Source organism: Triturus cristatus, chromosome 2_1 (assembly GCF_964204655.1).
Source record: "Triturus cristatus chromosome 2_1, aTriCri1.1, whole genome shotgun sequence".
Taxonomy (NCBI): Eukaryota; Metazoa; Chordata; class Amphibia; order Caudata; family Salamandridae; genus Triturus; species Triturus cristatus.
The window spans coordinates 152,370,651-152,389,584 of NC_140581.1; positions in this window are offsets into that span (position 1 = coordinate 152,370,651).

Sequence of the window (18,934 nt, forward strand, 5' to 3'; positions counted from 1 at the left end):
CATAACAAACATGGAGATAAAGCGAAGACTAGATATTAAAAAGCCATGTTTTCAGCAGTTTTCTAAATATCTCTGATGCCCTGATGTTTATAGGTAAGCTATTCCAGAGTTTAGAGGCTTCTAGAGCAAAGCAACTACCCACCCATTTGAGTCTTGTGAATCTGGGGTGGGTGACGATCATGGAGCTTTTAGATCGCAAATCCCTGTGGGGGTACATAACATGCTAGGGATTGTTTGAGATGGATGGGTCTGAGTCATGAAGAGCTATGTGTCGGGATTGCCTCAGTCGCTGACGGCAGTCAGAGGATGGGGCAGACCCGGATACCAATAAAATGGACAGACTGAGAATGGAGCGCGTTTCGTGTCCATCTCAGTCCCCGCTGAGCCTTCCCGCTCTCCCATTTGTGCCTTACCTGTTTTTGCCTGAAGCCGTCAGGGTCCTGAGACGTCTCTGACACGTTCCCTCTTCGACCAGAAGAGACTTCGCTTCCGGGTCCTTGATTTCTCTTCCGTGCTGCTCTCTTTCGCTGGCATTCCTCGCTGGTAGCATCCTCTACTGGTTCAGGTCCTGGGCACCTGGTGTTTCGCTTTTTCTTTCCTGGCTAGCTACGAAGAAAGAAAGAAAGAAAGAAAAAGAGATATTATTTAAAGCATCCTCGTTATCATTTGTACATGGTAGGAACGTGATATTTTTTGTCATTGATATATATACTTATCTGATTGTGTGGGAATCCACGCAGAGTGTTTTGTGTTTCTTCTTTGGTTGTTGCTGCATTATTCCTGGAGCTGAATTTACAGAGAGAACAGTATAGGTTGTTGCCTGAGTCCTATGGATTAGCCTATTTAATAATCTGACCCAGCACCCTTTTAGTGGTGTTTTTTCTTTCTTAAAATATCCTATCCAGGGAATAATGTTTTTTGTTTTTCCCTAGAATTATAACATATTCATATATATGTTCTGTGGGTCTAGTATAAACTACGGTGGCATTAATTAAGGTGGGTATTAGACACTCTTTTGATGCTTATGTATCTGGTTCCACCGCCTTAATTTTAATGCATAAGCACTTTCTACTTTTATAGACACAAACCGTATCAGTTGGTTATCTACATATTTGTACCTTTGGTTCTACACGTATGTCCATTTATTGTCAACTGTTACCCCTATATCTATATGAAGAATACTTATTGTATTATTATTTCACTTAGGACGACCATGCAATCAACCTCCTAAGAACTCTATGCCAGATGTGCCAACTGTGATCGACTCCTTCTCCCTTTCCTTATTTTATTTTCCCCTCTTCCCCACATCGGCTTTGACCTTGTTGGGCTAATCTGGTGGGTGAGGGAAGTTGGGATCCAGCATCGGTTCTTCCACCTCGCTTCTACGAAAACACCCGGTGAGTCCGACAGAACGTGAAGCCCACGTTTATCTTTTCGCTTGGGTGAGATAGGAGAACGTCAGATTACATTAGCTGATGTGGCCCACATGATAGGAAACCTGCAAAAAGAAACACAGGTCCTGACCCTTAGGTTGGATGACTTACTGTCGCCACTCAAACATTGCCCTCACCAGACACAGTATCAGGTGCCCACAGTAATTTCTTTTCACCTCAGCCATCCTCCTTCAGTAATGTTTCACCAGTATATCAGATAACAGCCCCTTCTTCTATACCATAAGCTCCACCAGAACGGTTTCTGAGAGATTATGCTAAATTTGCTATCTTCATTATCCAGTGCCAACTGCATTTTATGTGGTGTGCAAGGTGTCTTGTTTCCCCACAGAGCAATCCAAGGTAGCATTTGTTTTATATTATCTAGGGCACTGGTACTCATTTTTTTTTTTTTTTTGAAAAACCTTTATTATTCGCAGTTACGTCATCTCACAATGTACAGTCACCATCCAGGGTGACAAATCAGTTAAAGAAAGTGCACATTTCCAGATGGTAGGACACAGCCATTCAGCCGGCAACCCGGAGGTCCGGCGGCGTCGTGCAGGTTAACATGTGGACAGGAATGAGGTGCGTACATTGTTAAAAGGGTAGGTCCTTGGCGCTTTTTCAGTGTTTTGTTGTGGTGTTCCTGATGTATGTTTATCAGCGACAGAGGATGGCGCTGTGGCCCAGCCCACTCCGCAGCTATCTCGGTTGCCACCCAGGCCCTGATCTGGAGTTGTGCAGGACATCGCGGGTACCCCGAAGTGTAAAGGCCTCCGGGCAGCCTAGCGCCAGCGTCGTGCTCATAGTGTAGGCTGGAGCGTGACAAGGATGCTGCAGTATAGCTCACTGCAACATATGTGGCAACGCGGAGATCCGGCGAGTCCAGTGTGCAGTTTCGCAGGCCATATCTATGCGTGTGCTACGCGGCGCATACCCGTCCTGCCAGCGCCGCGCCCCCCAAGCCGCCAAGTGTCAGCGCACCCCTGGCATGCTACGCAGTGCGCCCTGGGCAAGAGGTTTCCGCACTTCTAGGGCACTGGTACTCATAGTACGGCCCGCGGACCGCCAGCGGCCCGGCAAGCCTTCCTTGGCAGCCCGCGGACCTTGCAGACATTGTACCTGTGTTTAAAAAAAAAAAAAGAGTGTCAGCAAATACCGCCGCAGCAGCGCGGACTCCGAGACACTCTGCTCTGTGGGGGCCGGGCGATTCTAGTGATAGAGTGGAGATGCAGGGGCCCTAAGAAGAGGTCAAATACAAAAAAAGCCTCATTAACATGTAAATGGTCTTTTTAAAGACCTGTGAAGTACTCAGGTGCGACTGTGTGTGTGGGAGGGAGACAGAGGGAGAGAGAGACAGAGGGAGGGAGACAGAGAGAGGGAGACAGAGGGAGACAGAGAGAGAGGGAGACAGAGGGACAGAGGGAGGGAGACAGATGGAGACAGACAGTGGGAGACAGACAGAGGGAGACAGAGGGAGGGAGACAGAGGGAGACAGACAGAGGGCGACAGACAGAGGGAGACAGAGGGAGGTAGACAGACAGAGGGAGACAGGCGGAGACAGACAGAGGGAGAGAGAGGGAGGGCAACAGAGGGAGAGAGAGGGAGGGAGACAGAGGGAGAGAGAGAGAGAGAGAGGGAGACAGAGAGAGGAAGACAGAGAGAGTGAGGGAGACAGAAAGAGGGAGGGAGAGATAGAGAGAGAGGGAGACAGAGAGAGGGTGGGAGAGCTAGACAGAGGGAGGGAGACAGAGACAGACAGAGACAGGGACAGACAGAGACAGATAGAGGCAGAGACAGGGGCAGACAGATAGATGCAGAGACAGGGAGACAGAGGGAGACAGAGGGAGGGAGACAGGGACAGACAGAGATAGGGACAGACACAGACAGAGACAGGGACAGACAGACAGATAGAGGCAGAGACAAGGACAGGGACAGACAGACAGAGACAGAGAGGCAGAGAGACAGAGAGGGAGACAGAGGGAGAGGGAGAGAGAGAGAGAGGGAGGGAGACAGAGGGAGGGAGACAGAGGGTGACAGAGGGAGGAAGAGGGCGGGAGACAGAGAGAGAGGGAGACAGAGGGAGACAGAGAGAGAGGGAGACAGAGGGAGGGAGACAGAGGGAGGGAGACAGAGGGAGACAGATAGAGGGAGGGAGACAGACAGAGGGAGGGAGACAGAGGGAGACAGAGAAAGGGAGACGAAGAGAGAGAGGGAGACAGACAGAGTGAGTGAGACAGAGGGAAACAGAGATAGAGAGAGTGAGGGAGGGAGAGAGGGAGGGAGAGAGAGATAGAGAGAGGGAGGGAGAGATAGAGAGAGGGAAGGAGACAGAGAGAGGGAGGGAGAGATAGAGAGAGAGCACGAGAGATAGAGAGGGAGAAAGATGTGTGTATGCCAGGTTTGGTGGCTCAGTGGATGAAGGCGTCCGCTGCAGGGGCCTGTGTTCAACCTCATGGTCACAGTTTTATTTTGCTGTAGCTCCGCCCCCTCCCCCACTGACCCTGCCCCCACCGGTGCAGCCCTCGGCCACAAACCATACTGTAAATTTGGCCCCCGAGAGAAAGTTTGTGAGTACCCATGATCTAGGGAGAACAACTGCCACATGGTCTATCCCTTTGGTAGATCGCAATGACCCCTTGTTGTACGACTACGGCACCTTTAAGGAGGAGTTGCGCTGACTATTTGATAGACACTGAGCTGAGGCAGGATGGCCTGAGGCTAAACGTAGCGCTCTATTTTACAGAGGCCTGCAAGATAAATTAAAAGACTTCTTGGCCCAAGTTGTGGACCCCCCTGACTCTTGAGACGCACTAATAGATTTTGTGTTCACATTAGATCACAGACTACATCAGCGAAAAAGAGAAAAAGGACCTTCTGGGAACAGGTTTCTTACAATTAAAGAAAGAAAACCAGACATTGACAAGAACATTGACGACTCTGAGCCTATGCAGATAGGTAGTATCAAAGGACCCTTGAGTGAGGAAGAAAGACAAAGACGTAAAGACAAAAGACTATGTATTGTGGGAAAGCAGGACATTTTCTACGAGACTGTCCTGTTAAACCAAGAAAACGAAGCGAGTCAGAAAACTAACCAACACGAGAACTGTGGAGATGGTTCGCTCAGGTAGGTCAGGGTTAATAGTCTCCCAATTACTCTGTCAAAATCATGCCTTTTCCCCTCTGAGCCATTTCTTCCTAAAAGCACAACTGACCTGGGGAAACAAATCCGTAAAAGTCCAGATCATGTTAGACTCTGGGGCAACAGGGAGCTTTATAGACTCCACTTGGACTGAACAAATGGCTATCCCAGTTAAAGACAACAAGGTAACAGAGATAGTAAAGACCATTGATGGGAGTAACATAAAATCAGGACCCATCACACATCTTACTGCAGTATTAGGACTTTGAATAAATGAGTGCCACAATGAAATGGTTCAGTTTGACTTGATGTGTTCGCCTCAGTTCCAGGCCATTTTAGGACTTTCTTGGTTGAGGAATCATAATCCAGATATAAACTGGAAAGATCAGGAACTGGTTTTGTCTTCTGATTTCTGTAAGGTACATTGCATGAAAAGAGTGATATCTTCACAACACATAGTCAATACCACCAAATCCAACTTACCTGAATTGCCCGCCTGCTATCATCCTCTCAAAGAGGTGTTTGATAAAGAAAAAGCATCTGTTTTACCGCCTCATCGTTCTTACGATTGTCACATTGATTTAAATCCAGGAGCTAAAATTCTGTGCAGTCGAAAATATGCTTTGACCTAGAAGGAAAATATTTACCTAAGGGAATACTTAGATGATATGTTGAAAAAGGAGTTTATTTAGCCTTCTAGATCTGCTGCTTCTTTTCCTTTTTTTTTATACCCAAACGAGAAGGAGGTCTTCAGTGTTGCATAGATTACAAATCCCTAGACAATGTGGCAATAAAGAACAGATACCCTTTATCTCTCATTCAGTCCTTGCCCAATCAGGTCAAAGAGGCTACTGTCTTTACGAAATTGGACTTGAGAGGGGCATACCCTTTAGCGAGGGTAAGAGAGGAGATGAATGGAAAACAGCTTTTCATACCAAATTGGGACTCTATGAGTATTTGGTCATGCCCTTTGGACTTTGCAATGCCCCTGCTGCTTTCCAAATTTTTATTGACGATGTTTTAAGAGAGGTTTTGGATCTGAGCACCATTGCATATGTTGACAAAAATTTTATTTATTCGGCTACCATCAAGGAAAACATAGGACATGTAAAAAATGTATTAGAGCGACTCAGGGACAACAATCTCTATGCTAAACTGGACAAACGTGAATTCCATGTTTCGGAAGTCACCTTTTTGGGTTTTGTGTTATGCTCAAAAGGGGTGACTATGGATCCCCAAAAGGTTAAAGCTATTACACGATGGCCTCCTCCTAGTACTGTAAAGGGAGTGCAGAGTTGTTTAGGCTTTGCCAATTTTTACAGATGTTTTATCAACAGCTTGGAGTCTTTGACATCTCCTATCACAAAACTCTTGACAAAAGGGGTACCTGAAGAAGCCTTTTCTAGTCTGAAAACAGCTTTTGTTACTGCCCTATCTTGAAACACCCTGATTCCAGAGCTCTATCCATGTGTCAGTTGTGATGGACACATTATTTTAGCAACTTTGATTTCATCATCTTGTTCCAGACAGGTAGGAAACATGGTAAAGTAGATACCCTGTCACGTTATGGCTATGATATAACAGACAATCAGAACATTCATGACCAACCCCTTATTTTAAGTCCAGAGCGTATTGTGAGGGTTATATGTTCAGAAGAATCATTTCTGAAAGAGGTGCTTTATGCACAAGACACGTCGGAAACAAAGAAGTATGAGATAAAACACAAAGGAGTGAAAAGACACAATCTATTATAAATTCAAGGAGGCTCGGTGCTCCCTACCAAGGCCTTACAGTAACAGGCTCTTGATTGGTGCAATTCATATGTATTAGCAGTACATCCAGGTTAAAAAAAAACTATAGCCTTACCTAGAAAATATTTTTGGTGGCCATCTATGGTTCAAGACACTCACCTATACATTCAGCAGTGACATATCTGTGCTCAAAGTAAAAGCTCGCATCAAGTCCTTGTTGGGCTTTTAACTCCAATGCCTACACCTCGGACACCATGGCACTCCATATCTATGGATTTTATAGTGGAACTTCCACCCGAGATACTGTAAGCTTCGTGGTTGTCGACATGCTGTCCAAAATGTCCCATTTTATACCCTTAAAAAGTCTACCTAATTCTAAAGAATTAGCTTCTGTTTTTCTACAGCACATAATGAGAATTCAAGGGCTCTCATCCATTTTCGTATTAGATCAAGGCCCTCAATTTGTGTCTAAGTTCTAGAAGGGATTGGGTACACCACTACAAATAGATATGAGACTCTCATCCGCAGTGTCATCTACTTCACACTTCTGAGCAATGGGATACCTTACTTTGGACCGCAGAATTTGCTTATAACAATGGTGAACACTCTTCCAGAGGACTTTCTCCTTTTTTCTGTAATTTTGGTTTCCACCCATGTTGTGGACGTTTGTTTCCTTCTGTTGCCACCTCCAGTCCTGCAGCCTTAGAATTCATGAAACACCTTCACGAAACACATAAAAAGGCCCAAAGAAACTTAGAGGAGGCAAAGAGTATGTACAAAGACAGCGCTGATCAACATCGTAGACCATCACCTGACTATGCACCTGGGGATAAAGTATGGTTGTCCACGAGAAACATTACTATAAAAGAACCAAGAAAGTTCAAACCTCATTTTCCTGGTCCTTATGTAATCTCCAAAATAGTGAACCCTGTAGCCATGAAACTAGACTGCCTGCTTCTTTGAAGATCCATCCCTTTTTTCATGTATCTCTACTGAAGCCGGTGGTTGAGAGCACGGTGGTCCCTGATCTCCCTCCCCTGTATTGATTGAGAATGAGCCTGAGTACGAAGTGGAATAAATTGTAGACTCTCATACAGTGAGACGTAAACTGCAGTATTTGATTAATTGGAAAAGGTATTGTCCTGAGGAATGGTCTTGAGAGCCAGTTAGCCATATTAATGCCCCCAGGTTATTGCGGTTGTTCCACAAGTGTTATCCAAACAAACCCAAGCCTGTGGGGAGGTCTGGGGGGAGTGTAGTGTCGGGCACACCTCATTCACCGACCGCAGTCAGAGGGTGGGGCAGGCCCGGATACCAATAAAACGCGTAGACTGAGAATGGAGCGCACTTCGCGTTCCAACTCAGTTGCCGCCGAGCCTACATACTCTCCCATTTGTGCCTTACCTGTTTTTACCTGAATCCGTTGTGGTCCTGAGACATCTCCGGCACGTTCCCTTGTCAACACTTCCGGCTCCTCGATTTCTATTCTGGGTTGCTCTCTTTCGCTGGCGTTCCCTCACTGGTAGCCTCCTCTGCTGCTGCGGCTCCAGGGCAGCTGTTGTTCCGTTTCTTCTTTCCTGGCTAGCTGCGACGAAAGAAAGAAAAAGAGATATTATATAAGGCATCCTAGTCATCATTTGTCCACGGTAGGATCGAGATTTTTTTGTCATTGATATATACTTATCTAACTGTTTGGGAATCCATGCAGAGTGTTTTCTGTTCCTTCTTTGGTTGTTCCTGCATTATTCCCTGAGCTGGAATTACAGAGAGAACAGTTTAGGTTATTTCCAGAGTCTTATGGATTAGCCTATTTACTATTATGACTCAGCACCCTTTTAGTGGTGTTTTTTCTTTCTTAATATATCCTATCTAGGGAAATATGTTTTTTGGTTTTTCCTTAGAATTATAGGATATACATATATATGTTTTGTGGATCTAGTGGCATTCATTAAGGTGGGTATTATAAGCTTTTTTGATGCTTATGTATCTGGTTCCACTGCCTTAATGTTAATGCATTAGTACTTTCTACTTTTACAGACACAAACAGTATCAGTTGGTTATCTACATAGTGTACCTTGGTTGCAGTAGAAGAGGGATGTTTATCAGGTACATTATTTCTACACGTATGCCAATTTATTGTTAACTGTTACCCATCTATCTGTAGGAAGAATACTGATTGTATTACTATTTCACTTAGGGAGACCATGCAATCAACTTCCTTAGGCCAGATGTGCCCATCATGATCGACTCCTCCCATTCCTTGTTTTGTTTTCACCTGTTCCCCACATCCACCTCATCGGCTTTGACCTTGTTGGGCTAATCTGGTGGGTGAGGGAAATTGGGATCCAGCATCGATTCTTCCACCTTACTTCTCTGGAAACACCTGGTGAGTCCGACACTTTGTAGGTAAGGCAAAGTGACTTGAATTTGTTTTGGTTGCCTACTGAAAGCAGGTGGAGTCATTTGATGGCTAAGGAAAACTGACTGGAATTTTGGAACATCATGAAGAAGGCTATCTGCAGCGTTCTGGACACTCTGCAGTTTGTTCAGATATTGCTTTTGGAGATTTAAATATAGTCCATTACAGTAGTCCAATTGGGTGAGGATCAGCAATGCAATGACCGTTTTATTCGAATTAGGGGGAATGAAATGGAAGATTTTCATGATGATTCTGAGGGTGTTGAAGCTTGAGGAAATAACTGAATTGATGTGTTTGCTCAAATTTAAGTTATCATCTATTAGGACTCCTAGAAATGTGAAAATAAGGTAGTTTAATACTTTGGAAGTACTTGTAAATACAAAGTCGAATTTGCATTTAATTTCAATTTAAAAACAGCTTGCAAAGCAGGACTGACTTTTAAAATGATAGCAGGCAACACAGTCGTGCACACTTAAGTGCCTCAAAGCTGCTGGCCCTCTAAATCTACATGGCCTACCATATACTAGGGACTTACAGGCAGGTTGTCAGTGGCAATTGCAATTACACCTAATTTCCATATGCCAATTTAATCAGAGCACTGGCCCTGGACCTGGTTAGCAGAGCCGAGGGCACAGTCAGAGTCAGTTGCCACCAGTATCAGCCCAAAAAATGGGGATGATTATGGCAAAAAGGGTGACATTCTCACACTAACTATTTGCCTTAAAGGACCCTTCTAGTTTTCTGTTGGTGCCAATCCTGGTATCAAGAATACATGGTTTATTTATTGATGTGTGGTAGTGAAGTTTCACACGAAATGCTCAGGCAATATACCTTTAGAACATATAATATGTGTGAAATTCACCATGAGACCTGGAAAGTAGCTTTAGAATAGTACATACCTTAGCCTTGATAGTGAGAGCAGCGCGGGCCTTCAGGGCCCTAAGGGAGAAGGGATGGGCAAGTGTGACAAGCATTTCTATTCTAGGCACATGTCTGATATTTAAAACAGTGGCTTCTATTGTATGGGTTCAAAGGATTTGGGATCAAATCCGATTCAACGGTAATAGCATTTCCTAAATGCCCATTTCGCAATTAGGAAATGCTATGTACATGTGGTTTGGAAATCACAAATAGGAAATCCCTATTTGCAATTTCTTATTTTGTAAATCGCTAAATGCTATTTCTACTGTGTCGAAATTGCATTTTGTGATGCCACATATGCCTTTCATACATACCAAAAGGCTGTATTGCATTTCTTAATGGCTTGAAATAGCAATTCGGACTGTTAAGAAAAACAAAATCGCTTCATACATATGGGCCTAAATGGCTAAGGCAGGAAAATGCCCATGTGTTGTCTTTTGTTGTTGGCAAGCGATGCACATTGTAAATTTACATTTGTCCTAGGCGTACGTATATAGACTTAATTCCTTTTGTGTTGATTCAAGTTTATGTTTGTTTTCAACACTGGTCTCATGAACCCTTTGGCATTTTGAGATCCACACATCGACGGTTCCTCCTCCTTAACCATAGCTATGGTATTATGTGCAGCTTGAATCCATAACATTACAAATCATTTGAAGGAAAGTAGGATCTGCTTCTTGTGGTTACCCTCACTTTTTGCTAAATGTGATACTGTTTTTGACCAGTCTGACTGGGATCCTGCTAATCAGGACCCAGTCTATCTAGTTTCTTCCTAAACTGTTATGTTATGTACTTTGGTACACTACAGATTGGATACTGGGGTACCCTTGTCAGTCCCTAGTATATGGTACCCATGTACCCAGGGCATAGGCATCCCAGAGGCATCCCATGGGCTAAAGCATGTATTAGGCCACCCATGAGAGACCATGCAAAATGGAACCTACAGGCCTGCCATTGCAGCCTGTGTATGTTGGTGCATGCAACACTTACTTAAGATATAGGTTTACTATATCTAAGGGTCACTGCACTTAAAACCTGTAAGTCCCTCCTATAGCAGGCCTTAACAATTTTGAAGGCAGGGTGCTTGGTTCTAAGTGAGAGGATGCCACTGCATGAATAGGACACCTCTGCGGCCTACGGAGTCTGTTCTACCGGGTTGTCACTGAGGCAGCCATTTACGAAATATAGAGTGGCATTATGCGACCACGTGATGACCAACTCCAAAATGGCTGAAACTAACCCTATTGTGTTTGTGTCAAACGTAGTGGAATCATACCCCCACACCGGTAACCGGTGTGGAAGGTATGATTCCACCCCTCAGAAGCGAGCTTTGTTGGGTCCCTGGTGTTCCCAGTACCAGACTTCTAGTCCTGGACAGCACAAATGGTTGCTGCCAACCAAAGACACATTCCTGCCCTCCTGCTCCTGAGCCACGCTCAAGCAGGGGAAGGCAGAATAATAGGTATCCTGTCACAGGGAGATGTGACCACCTTCCAGACAGGATTTAGTGTATTAGGGCTGGGTGGGGGCGCTTGCCAGCAACCGAAAGTCTGCATGAGGGACACATTTGGTGTCCCTGTGCATAGTCTAAATCAAACCAGTTGTGGGAGCCGTTGGCTCCTGCTCTGGCGCGAAACTGGAAAAAGGACATCGGAGTAACCTCCTCACTGTCCAGACCCTCCCTTGGGAGTGTCACCTGAATCTGTCCAACCTTCTCCTGTGGGTACAAAAGGGCTTACTTGGCTGTAGGACCCAGATGAGATGTGGACAAGATTCTGAACCAGAAACCACTGCACTTCAACCATCTGGACACTCTGGACTTTGCTGGACTTCATTTTGGCCCGACTATATCTCCCTCTCAGTATCAAGCATTGTCTGTGCCTGTGCACCATACAGGATCCGTGCAGGACCTGTGGAGCATCAAGGACAACCGAAGATATATTCCTTGGAGTGAAGGAGTCACTTCTGTCCGGTCTGCTGACCCTGAGCTCCTACGGACCTCAGGGTCCGAAGGCTTCAGCAACACAGGAGGCGGGTTTCTACATCCCTCAAGGTCCGAGCTGCCCTCTCACCAAGTTTGATGTCAGAATCCCTCGTGGGGGCTGCTATACCCAAACCCCTGTGCACCGCATACATTTACAAATGCATATGCTTGTTGGCGTTTCCCGAACAAGTGCATTGGGCTCTGAGTAGCCCAAACCTCTGGCATTTCCTACCAAGAACTCCGGCCTCCTCACACAGAGTGCACCTTGAGCTGTTGTTTGGTGTAATCGCTCGAGGTCCTCTTGCGACTCCTGTGCCTCCGGCCTGTGGGTCCACTTGAGGGTCAGCTTTGCTTTTCTTGGGCTCCCCTGGTTGCTCCAGGCCTGCCCTGACTCCCCTTGCTGTGGTGAGTCTCCTGGTCCTTGCTGGTCCAAACGGTACACCTTCTTGACCTTCTGCGTAGGTTGCAGTTGCCAAGGCTTGTTGGTGCTCCCGCCAGACACCGACTCCTCAGCACTCGACATCCTTCGTGGGACAGCTTGTACCCAGCTCCTCGTTGTCCATGATGTCTCCTGGTCCCCGTGGCTGCAGAGTCAAGAACTCCATCAACTCACCTGAAGCCCCCGACATCTGTGGGCATGCATCTACAGAGCCCCTGGTCACTCCTGAGTGACCCAGACTCTGTCCCCTCTGCTTTCAGGTACTCTTCAACAAGAATCCACATTTGAATTCCAACAGACACTTTTCTTCCTTCCGCAGCGGCTCTTCTGCGAAGTCCTCCATTGGGACGACAGTGGTTTCCGACGCCAATTCAGACCAATGCACCCGGCGTCCCTGGGATAGGTATCTCTGGTACTTTGGTATCCATGGATGGGGGAGCTCTCCAACCTCCTAACTTCCAGGGGGTTTCTTCGAAGTCCACTGGGAAGGGTCCTTAATCTCTAAAACTTCAACCATGACTTTTCCATAGAATTGTATGGAGCACACGGTCGTGTTGCCACACTGCACCCGTCCTCCGTGGAGTCTCTACTTACTCACCATGGGTGGTTCCTTGGGGTCACAGTGATTCTACAACCTCCAACACTGTCTTGACTTGAGTCATGCTTCTTATACCACTATTTTAGTATATGGTTTGGTTTCCCCGGGGGCCACTGTGTATTAGTGCTATTTACTATCATTTCTGTGCTTAAGTATTGAGTGCTTTGTGATTATCTTCGTGTGGGGGATATTGTGTCATACTAGAGAGTGTTAAAATCAATACATATTTTTTATAACTACTGTGTGGTTCTCCTTTCATTTAACCAATACTATATGGTTGCATTCTGGTAAAACAAGCTGCTTAACTGAAACAAAATGCAGGTGTAAAGGTGCACTTGCACCTATTCGCACTTCCTGGGGTCCAACCTAGTTGCCTAATTTCTCATCAAACCATAAACAATAACAATTTGACATTTCCAATACATTACATGCTTTTTCTTTTAACCAAAAAATTAAAATGGTTTATTGCGGGTCAATTCTCCGCATACATATTTTTGTAAAGCACATGTAGTACAATCACCATATATCAAATCATGAACTTAAACACAGTTAAATGATCATATGTTGAATATCAATGCTTTCAGATGATTTTCCCGAAGGTATTTTCCAGTGCATTTCGGGACCACACTGATTCCTTCATCAGGGGAACTTTAATAAAACATAAAGGTTGTTGTTTAGCAGAACAGGGTGGATTTCATGAATTATATCTTACAAAGCAGAATAGTAATACCATCAAGGTATGGTCCTCCACCAAACAGCTCATTGTAACCATATTAAGTGCTGTCCCTTAGAGTATACCACTGTGATCACAGCTGAAAGTAGATGAAGAAAGAGGAAAACATTAAATGAATCTTCAAATGGCACCCCACCACCACACCAACACTTGCAGACCCATCACCCAAATGCTCAAGAACACTAAGCTGGACTATGGCAATGCACTCTATGCTGGAATCAATGCTCAACTGACCAGAAGATTCCAGCCAATATAAAACTTTGCAGCCATCTCAACCTCCTACTCCGCACTCACATAATCCTACACCTCAAAGAGCTCCACTGGCTCCAAATCCACAAATAAGCACTCTTCAAACTCCCCATGCACAGTTACAAATGCTTACACAACATTTGTCCCACATACCTTAACAAACGCGTAACCTTTCGCAAACTTTTGAGACATGACCACTGAGCCGCAATCCTACTTGCGCACATCCTTTGCATACGCAGAAACTGAGCCTACTCCTCAGTTCTTGATTTTCACAAGAAATTGAAGACCTGGCTCTTCACTTAGCCCCGACCCTGACTTGGTCCATACAGCTTCTGTTTTAGGGCCAAAACATAATGTAACATACCATAATGTAGCATATTGAGCGTAGCATAACGTAATGTCGTGCAACATAATGTAACATAACGTAACGCAACATAGCATAACATAACATAGATGACCCAAGAGCTTATTCTGCTATTTTACGTGATGACAGAGGAAGAAGGAGAAAGATCTTGAGGCACTTTTGGTGTATCCATTCTGCAAATTTAGTCAGGCATTTTTAATGTGGGCTAGATCTTTCTTATTTGTGGCATCAGGGTCGGAGAAAAGGTCTCCTCTTCCCAAACTCGTAAGGCTCCTTTCTACTTATTTGAGCTATGGTACCCTTGCTGCGTCATCGAGAGCCAGACAATCTTTTAGAATTGCTTTATTTAGGAAAGTCTCCTTCCCAACCCAAATTTTTAGCCAGAGAGACACCGGGCGGAATGCTATTAGATCAGAACTGTAGGGCATGCCTAGCTCTTCATGAGCAGTGAAAGAGGGAGTACCCTGAGAAACATATAAAAGACATCTCAGAAATTTATTTTCCGTAATTTAGAGATCGCCTGGGTCAGTGTACCCCCAAATTTCACTTCTGTAAAGGGCCTTTGAAATACACTTGGCCCTACACAGCTTTAAAAGGGCCCCCACCATTCTTTTCCCCAGTCTAGCTGCAAAATTAAAGATGGCTTCAGTTTCCCTGAAGAGGTAATTTCTCTTCCAGGTGAGTTGGAAACCCCAGTTCATTTTATCATCTAAAAGTACTCCCAAATAGGAGAGCACGATCGACCTAGGAATCGGGGTCAGCCCTACCGTGAAAGTATTTGGATTACTGGGCTGTGCCCCTTCTTGCATAATATATGACTTGGAATTATTTATCATCAAGTCCATATCCCCCATAAATTGTGCGAAGGAGTTTATAAGCGTTTGCAAACCCAGTTCGGTCCTGGCCATCAGAACCTCATCATCTGCATGTTACTATATTAGCTTATTTTTATTTTAGAACACATATATCGAGTACTAAAATTTAATTCTTCAAAAAACTGGCAACAATTCTTTTTCGCTATGACAGTGTTCCCAAAAATCTTGTATACAGTATTTTCTTTTATATATGACCTCCCCAGAAATAACCTCTCCCATTTCTAAATCACACACACTTACACACTGCAAATCGCCCTTGGCCTAATATTGGTCTCACACTGCAAATTAGGATGCGACCGCCACCATGGCGGTCGCAGTCCGTATCTTTGACATTGCGGCAGGTGCTGATGTAAGCAGCACCCGCCGCAATGCCAAAGAGGCACGTCGTGCACTGCCATGCACAACGTGGCAGGCACCACGCGTTGCCTGCCACCTTGAGCATGGCATTGTAGGAGGGTACCATAGGTACCCCCCAAGTGCAGCACCAATCCGGAGGCCCACAACAGGCCCCCAAGGCCCTGAAAACCTGGCATAATAATATGGATGGCGGTGCCATATCATGCCCCAGTACCTCCCGGCTGGCAATCTTGACGATTGCCGACCGGCAGAAAAGCAGCAGATGGACTTTCCGTGATGGCGGGTGGATTGCCACCGCCGGACGGGCGGTGGTGATCCACCTGCCATCATAATGGCCCCCATAGTTACAGGATTGGCTCTTGGTGGGAGAGCAATATGGATGTTTTGAAGCTACTGTTATATTTAGTTGTTGTTTTCATAAATAACAAGCAGACTTTCCCTTGACTCTTAGATATAAGAGAAGTGTAAAGCTTCATGCTGAACACTTCTCTTATAACTGTGAGCTTTTACTGAAGTTTGATTCTATGCTGACACCTCCTATCCTCCCTGGCTAGAAATCCCTGTTAGCAAATCTTGGTTTCAACTTATGTTTAGATTAGAAAAGAGAAGTTTTCTTATGGAACACCTCATTACAACAGCTGGATTTATTTGCATTGTGTCAGTTACTACTTAGTATCTTGTTTTATTATGATTTAACTTACTGGCCTTCAAACTACATTGCTGTATCTTTTGAATTTATTTCTACTTTGTATGTATAATGGATGCAATTTTATTTATTTGCCGCGTTTTATATACTGCAAACATGACATTACAGGGAGTCAGAGCCCTGTGCATGTGGCAGTTAGATCATACATAAAAGAAGAGATACGGAGGGACAGAGCAGGGTGAATAAACCACAAATAACTATTGATACAGTAGGGGCACTAGGTGGCGCACTAGCAGAATGGCCGCACTTTCGTGAGGCTCCCGCAGCCCGATGTAATTATCCTTCCTTTATCCTGCTCAAGACGGCGGAGGACCTAAATGCCCGCATCGCTGGTGACAGGAAGCCCTTACGGAGACTCGCTGAAGGTTTGGGGCGAATCGTGCCTGGGGAAACGGAGATACGAGGCGCCGAAGCCCCGCCGGGAAGCTGCTGTGGAGCGCAGGAGAGAGGGACGGCGGACAGGCGCAGTACCAGAGCCTGAGGCCTCCCACGAGGAAACAGGCCGCAAGCACCGAAGCTGAGTGGAGGCAGTGACGATCCCGACCGGGGAGGCAGAAGTGCCTGGCAGGCTTGTGCACCCACGGGAGTTGAGCGCTGGTGCTCCTGGTGCTCGCACAGTGCTGTGACTCTGCAGAGCTGATTGTCCGGGGTGCAGGCGGGCCCACTCTGGAAGAGCGGCCGGGAGTTTCCCTGGGAGACGAGAGAGCGCAGCGGCCAACACGGGGAGAGGACTGCGCCCCCGCTGCGGCATTGAAGGCATCGGTGGAGGCAGCAGGTAGGGGTGTCGTGGCGCTACGCCTCTGACCACAGGTCGGATCAAAGGTTTTAATGAGTGCCCCCACCTTGTGGCAGGTATAATCGCCCCAAAGGAGATTGAATGCTGGAGCCTGATAGCGCCGAGAGCTGCCGGTGGACGCACTGAGTTTGTAGCGGAGATTGCCACGAAGGCTGCTAGACTGCTGGTGGAGGAATGCGGAGAGGAGATTAGAGTGCGGGCACCATAAGAGAGTCACCGGGGAGACGCTGTGACACATGTGTTGAACCATAGTGGGGGCGAGACAGCTGCTGCCCCCTGTGTATGCTGGGGTAAGGAGTAAGCGGCTGCCAGAGTTTGCCTCTGGTGAATGTTTTTCGTCGGTGTGGGGCAGTGAGAAGCAGTGATCCCCCCCTTGAGGACGGAATTGGAGGGTCCGGCGAGGGCAGACGTGGACTGTCGGACACGGCGGAGGAGGCGAGAGGCGATAGGGGCCGGTAGCAGTACTTGGCAGCAAGAGCGGTGGAGGTGCCTGGGCCGGGGACCACGACAGCGGAGACACCATGGGCAAGCCAGAGGCAAAACAGTCGAAGCTACATTTCGAGGGAGCGCACCGTGGGGCGCAGTCTCAGCAAAGTGGCCAACATCAGGAGGGGCGCAGTGAATCCCAGGATGGAGCTGTAGGTGGGACAGTGGACACCCAGAACATACTACAAGAGATACGTCAGGGGTTTGCCACTGTAGTGGAGAAGGTGGACCACATGTCTACCAGAATGGACGCGCTGGTCCACAAGCTGGAAGGTCATGAGGAGCGGATTCAGGAGGCAGAACGGCGCATATCGGAAACTGAGGATGCGACGTCCAGACACAATGCGCAGCTAGCTAGGATGGATAACCTATTAAGGGTGATAGCTGCAAAGAATGAGGATTTGGAAGCACGCAGTCGACGCAATAACATACGCGTTATGGGAATACCGGAGTCCACCAATGTTGGGAGGCTGGAGGTATACGTTGAAAAGATGCTGCTGTCCACCGTCGGAGCAGAGGAACTGTCTAGCCAATTTATAGTGGAGCGTGCCCACAGGTAGTTGGGGCCCCGACCACAGCCGGGCGCTAACCCGCGCCCAATAATTGCGAGACTGCTGAATTACAGGGACCGTGACGTGGTGCTTCGGGCAGCCAGAAAGAAACAAACTATGGTGTATGATGGAAACACCTTCTCAATTTATCCGGACTTGACCCCAATGGTCCAAGAGGAAAGGTGTAAGTTTCTGGATTTGAAAGCAAAACTGCGTAAAGCGCAAATAGATTACGCGCTGCTCTATCCGGCGCGATTGAGGGTGACGCACCAAGGCAAGCAACATTTCTTCACTAAGCCGAATCAAGCGGAGGACTTCCTGAAGCAAGTGAGAGCGGCGACTCGTGGTGGAGGTGCGGGGGTGTCGTCGCGATCAGTAGAAGCGAAAGGGGACGCAGAGGGTGAGGACTGACCAGGAAGAAGGAGGCTCCAGTGGACTACCTAAGACCCGGGGACTGTATATGCTATAACACGCAGGAGAGGATTGGCCTGCTGGCGTAGTGATGGGGGTACGCCCCGCCGAGCTGAGCAGCTTATTGTCTTCATCGGGCGACCTCTGGTCCTCTAGTCCTTGCCTGTGGGGACTGGGTCGGGCTAGTGGGATGGGAGGTTGCTGTGGGTCATCAGCGGGTATTACCCACGGGCGAAGCGCTGCATCCCCATGTTGGGGGTGAGGGTGCTGTATATGTCTAAGTTGGGGTGGGGGGGTACTGGGAGGGGTGATTTTGCTGGCATGTTGGGGTTGCTTCAGTGGGAGGGGGTGGGGGTTTACGGGTTGTTTGTTGGTTTACAAATGTTGCACATCGGGGAGGATGCTATTGGTAACACGCCAGGTGACCGATTGGAGAACTTAGGCATGAAGGCCTTGGACTTGGCTACTGTGCTGGGATGTTGGGCACGACTTAGATTGTGTGGCCCCGCTAGGGTGGCGCGCCAGGTTACATCCGCAACGATAGATCGTGGATGAGAGGGATGTAAACAAACTGAATATCCTTACCTGGAATGTACGTGGGATGGGAGATGCGAGGAAAAAGAGACAATTGTTAGCCTACCTAGACAGACACCACACACACATTGCTATGCTACAGGAAACGCACTTCTCCCCTCAGGGAAACAATCGCTTCGGGTGCA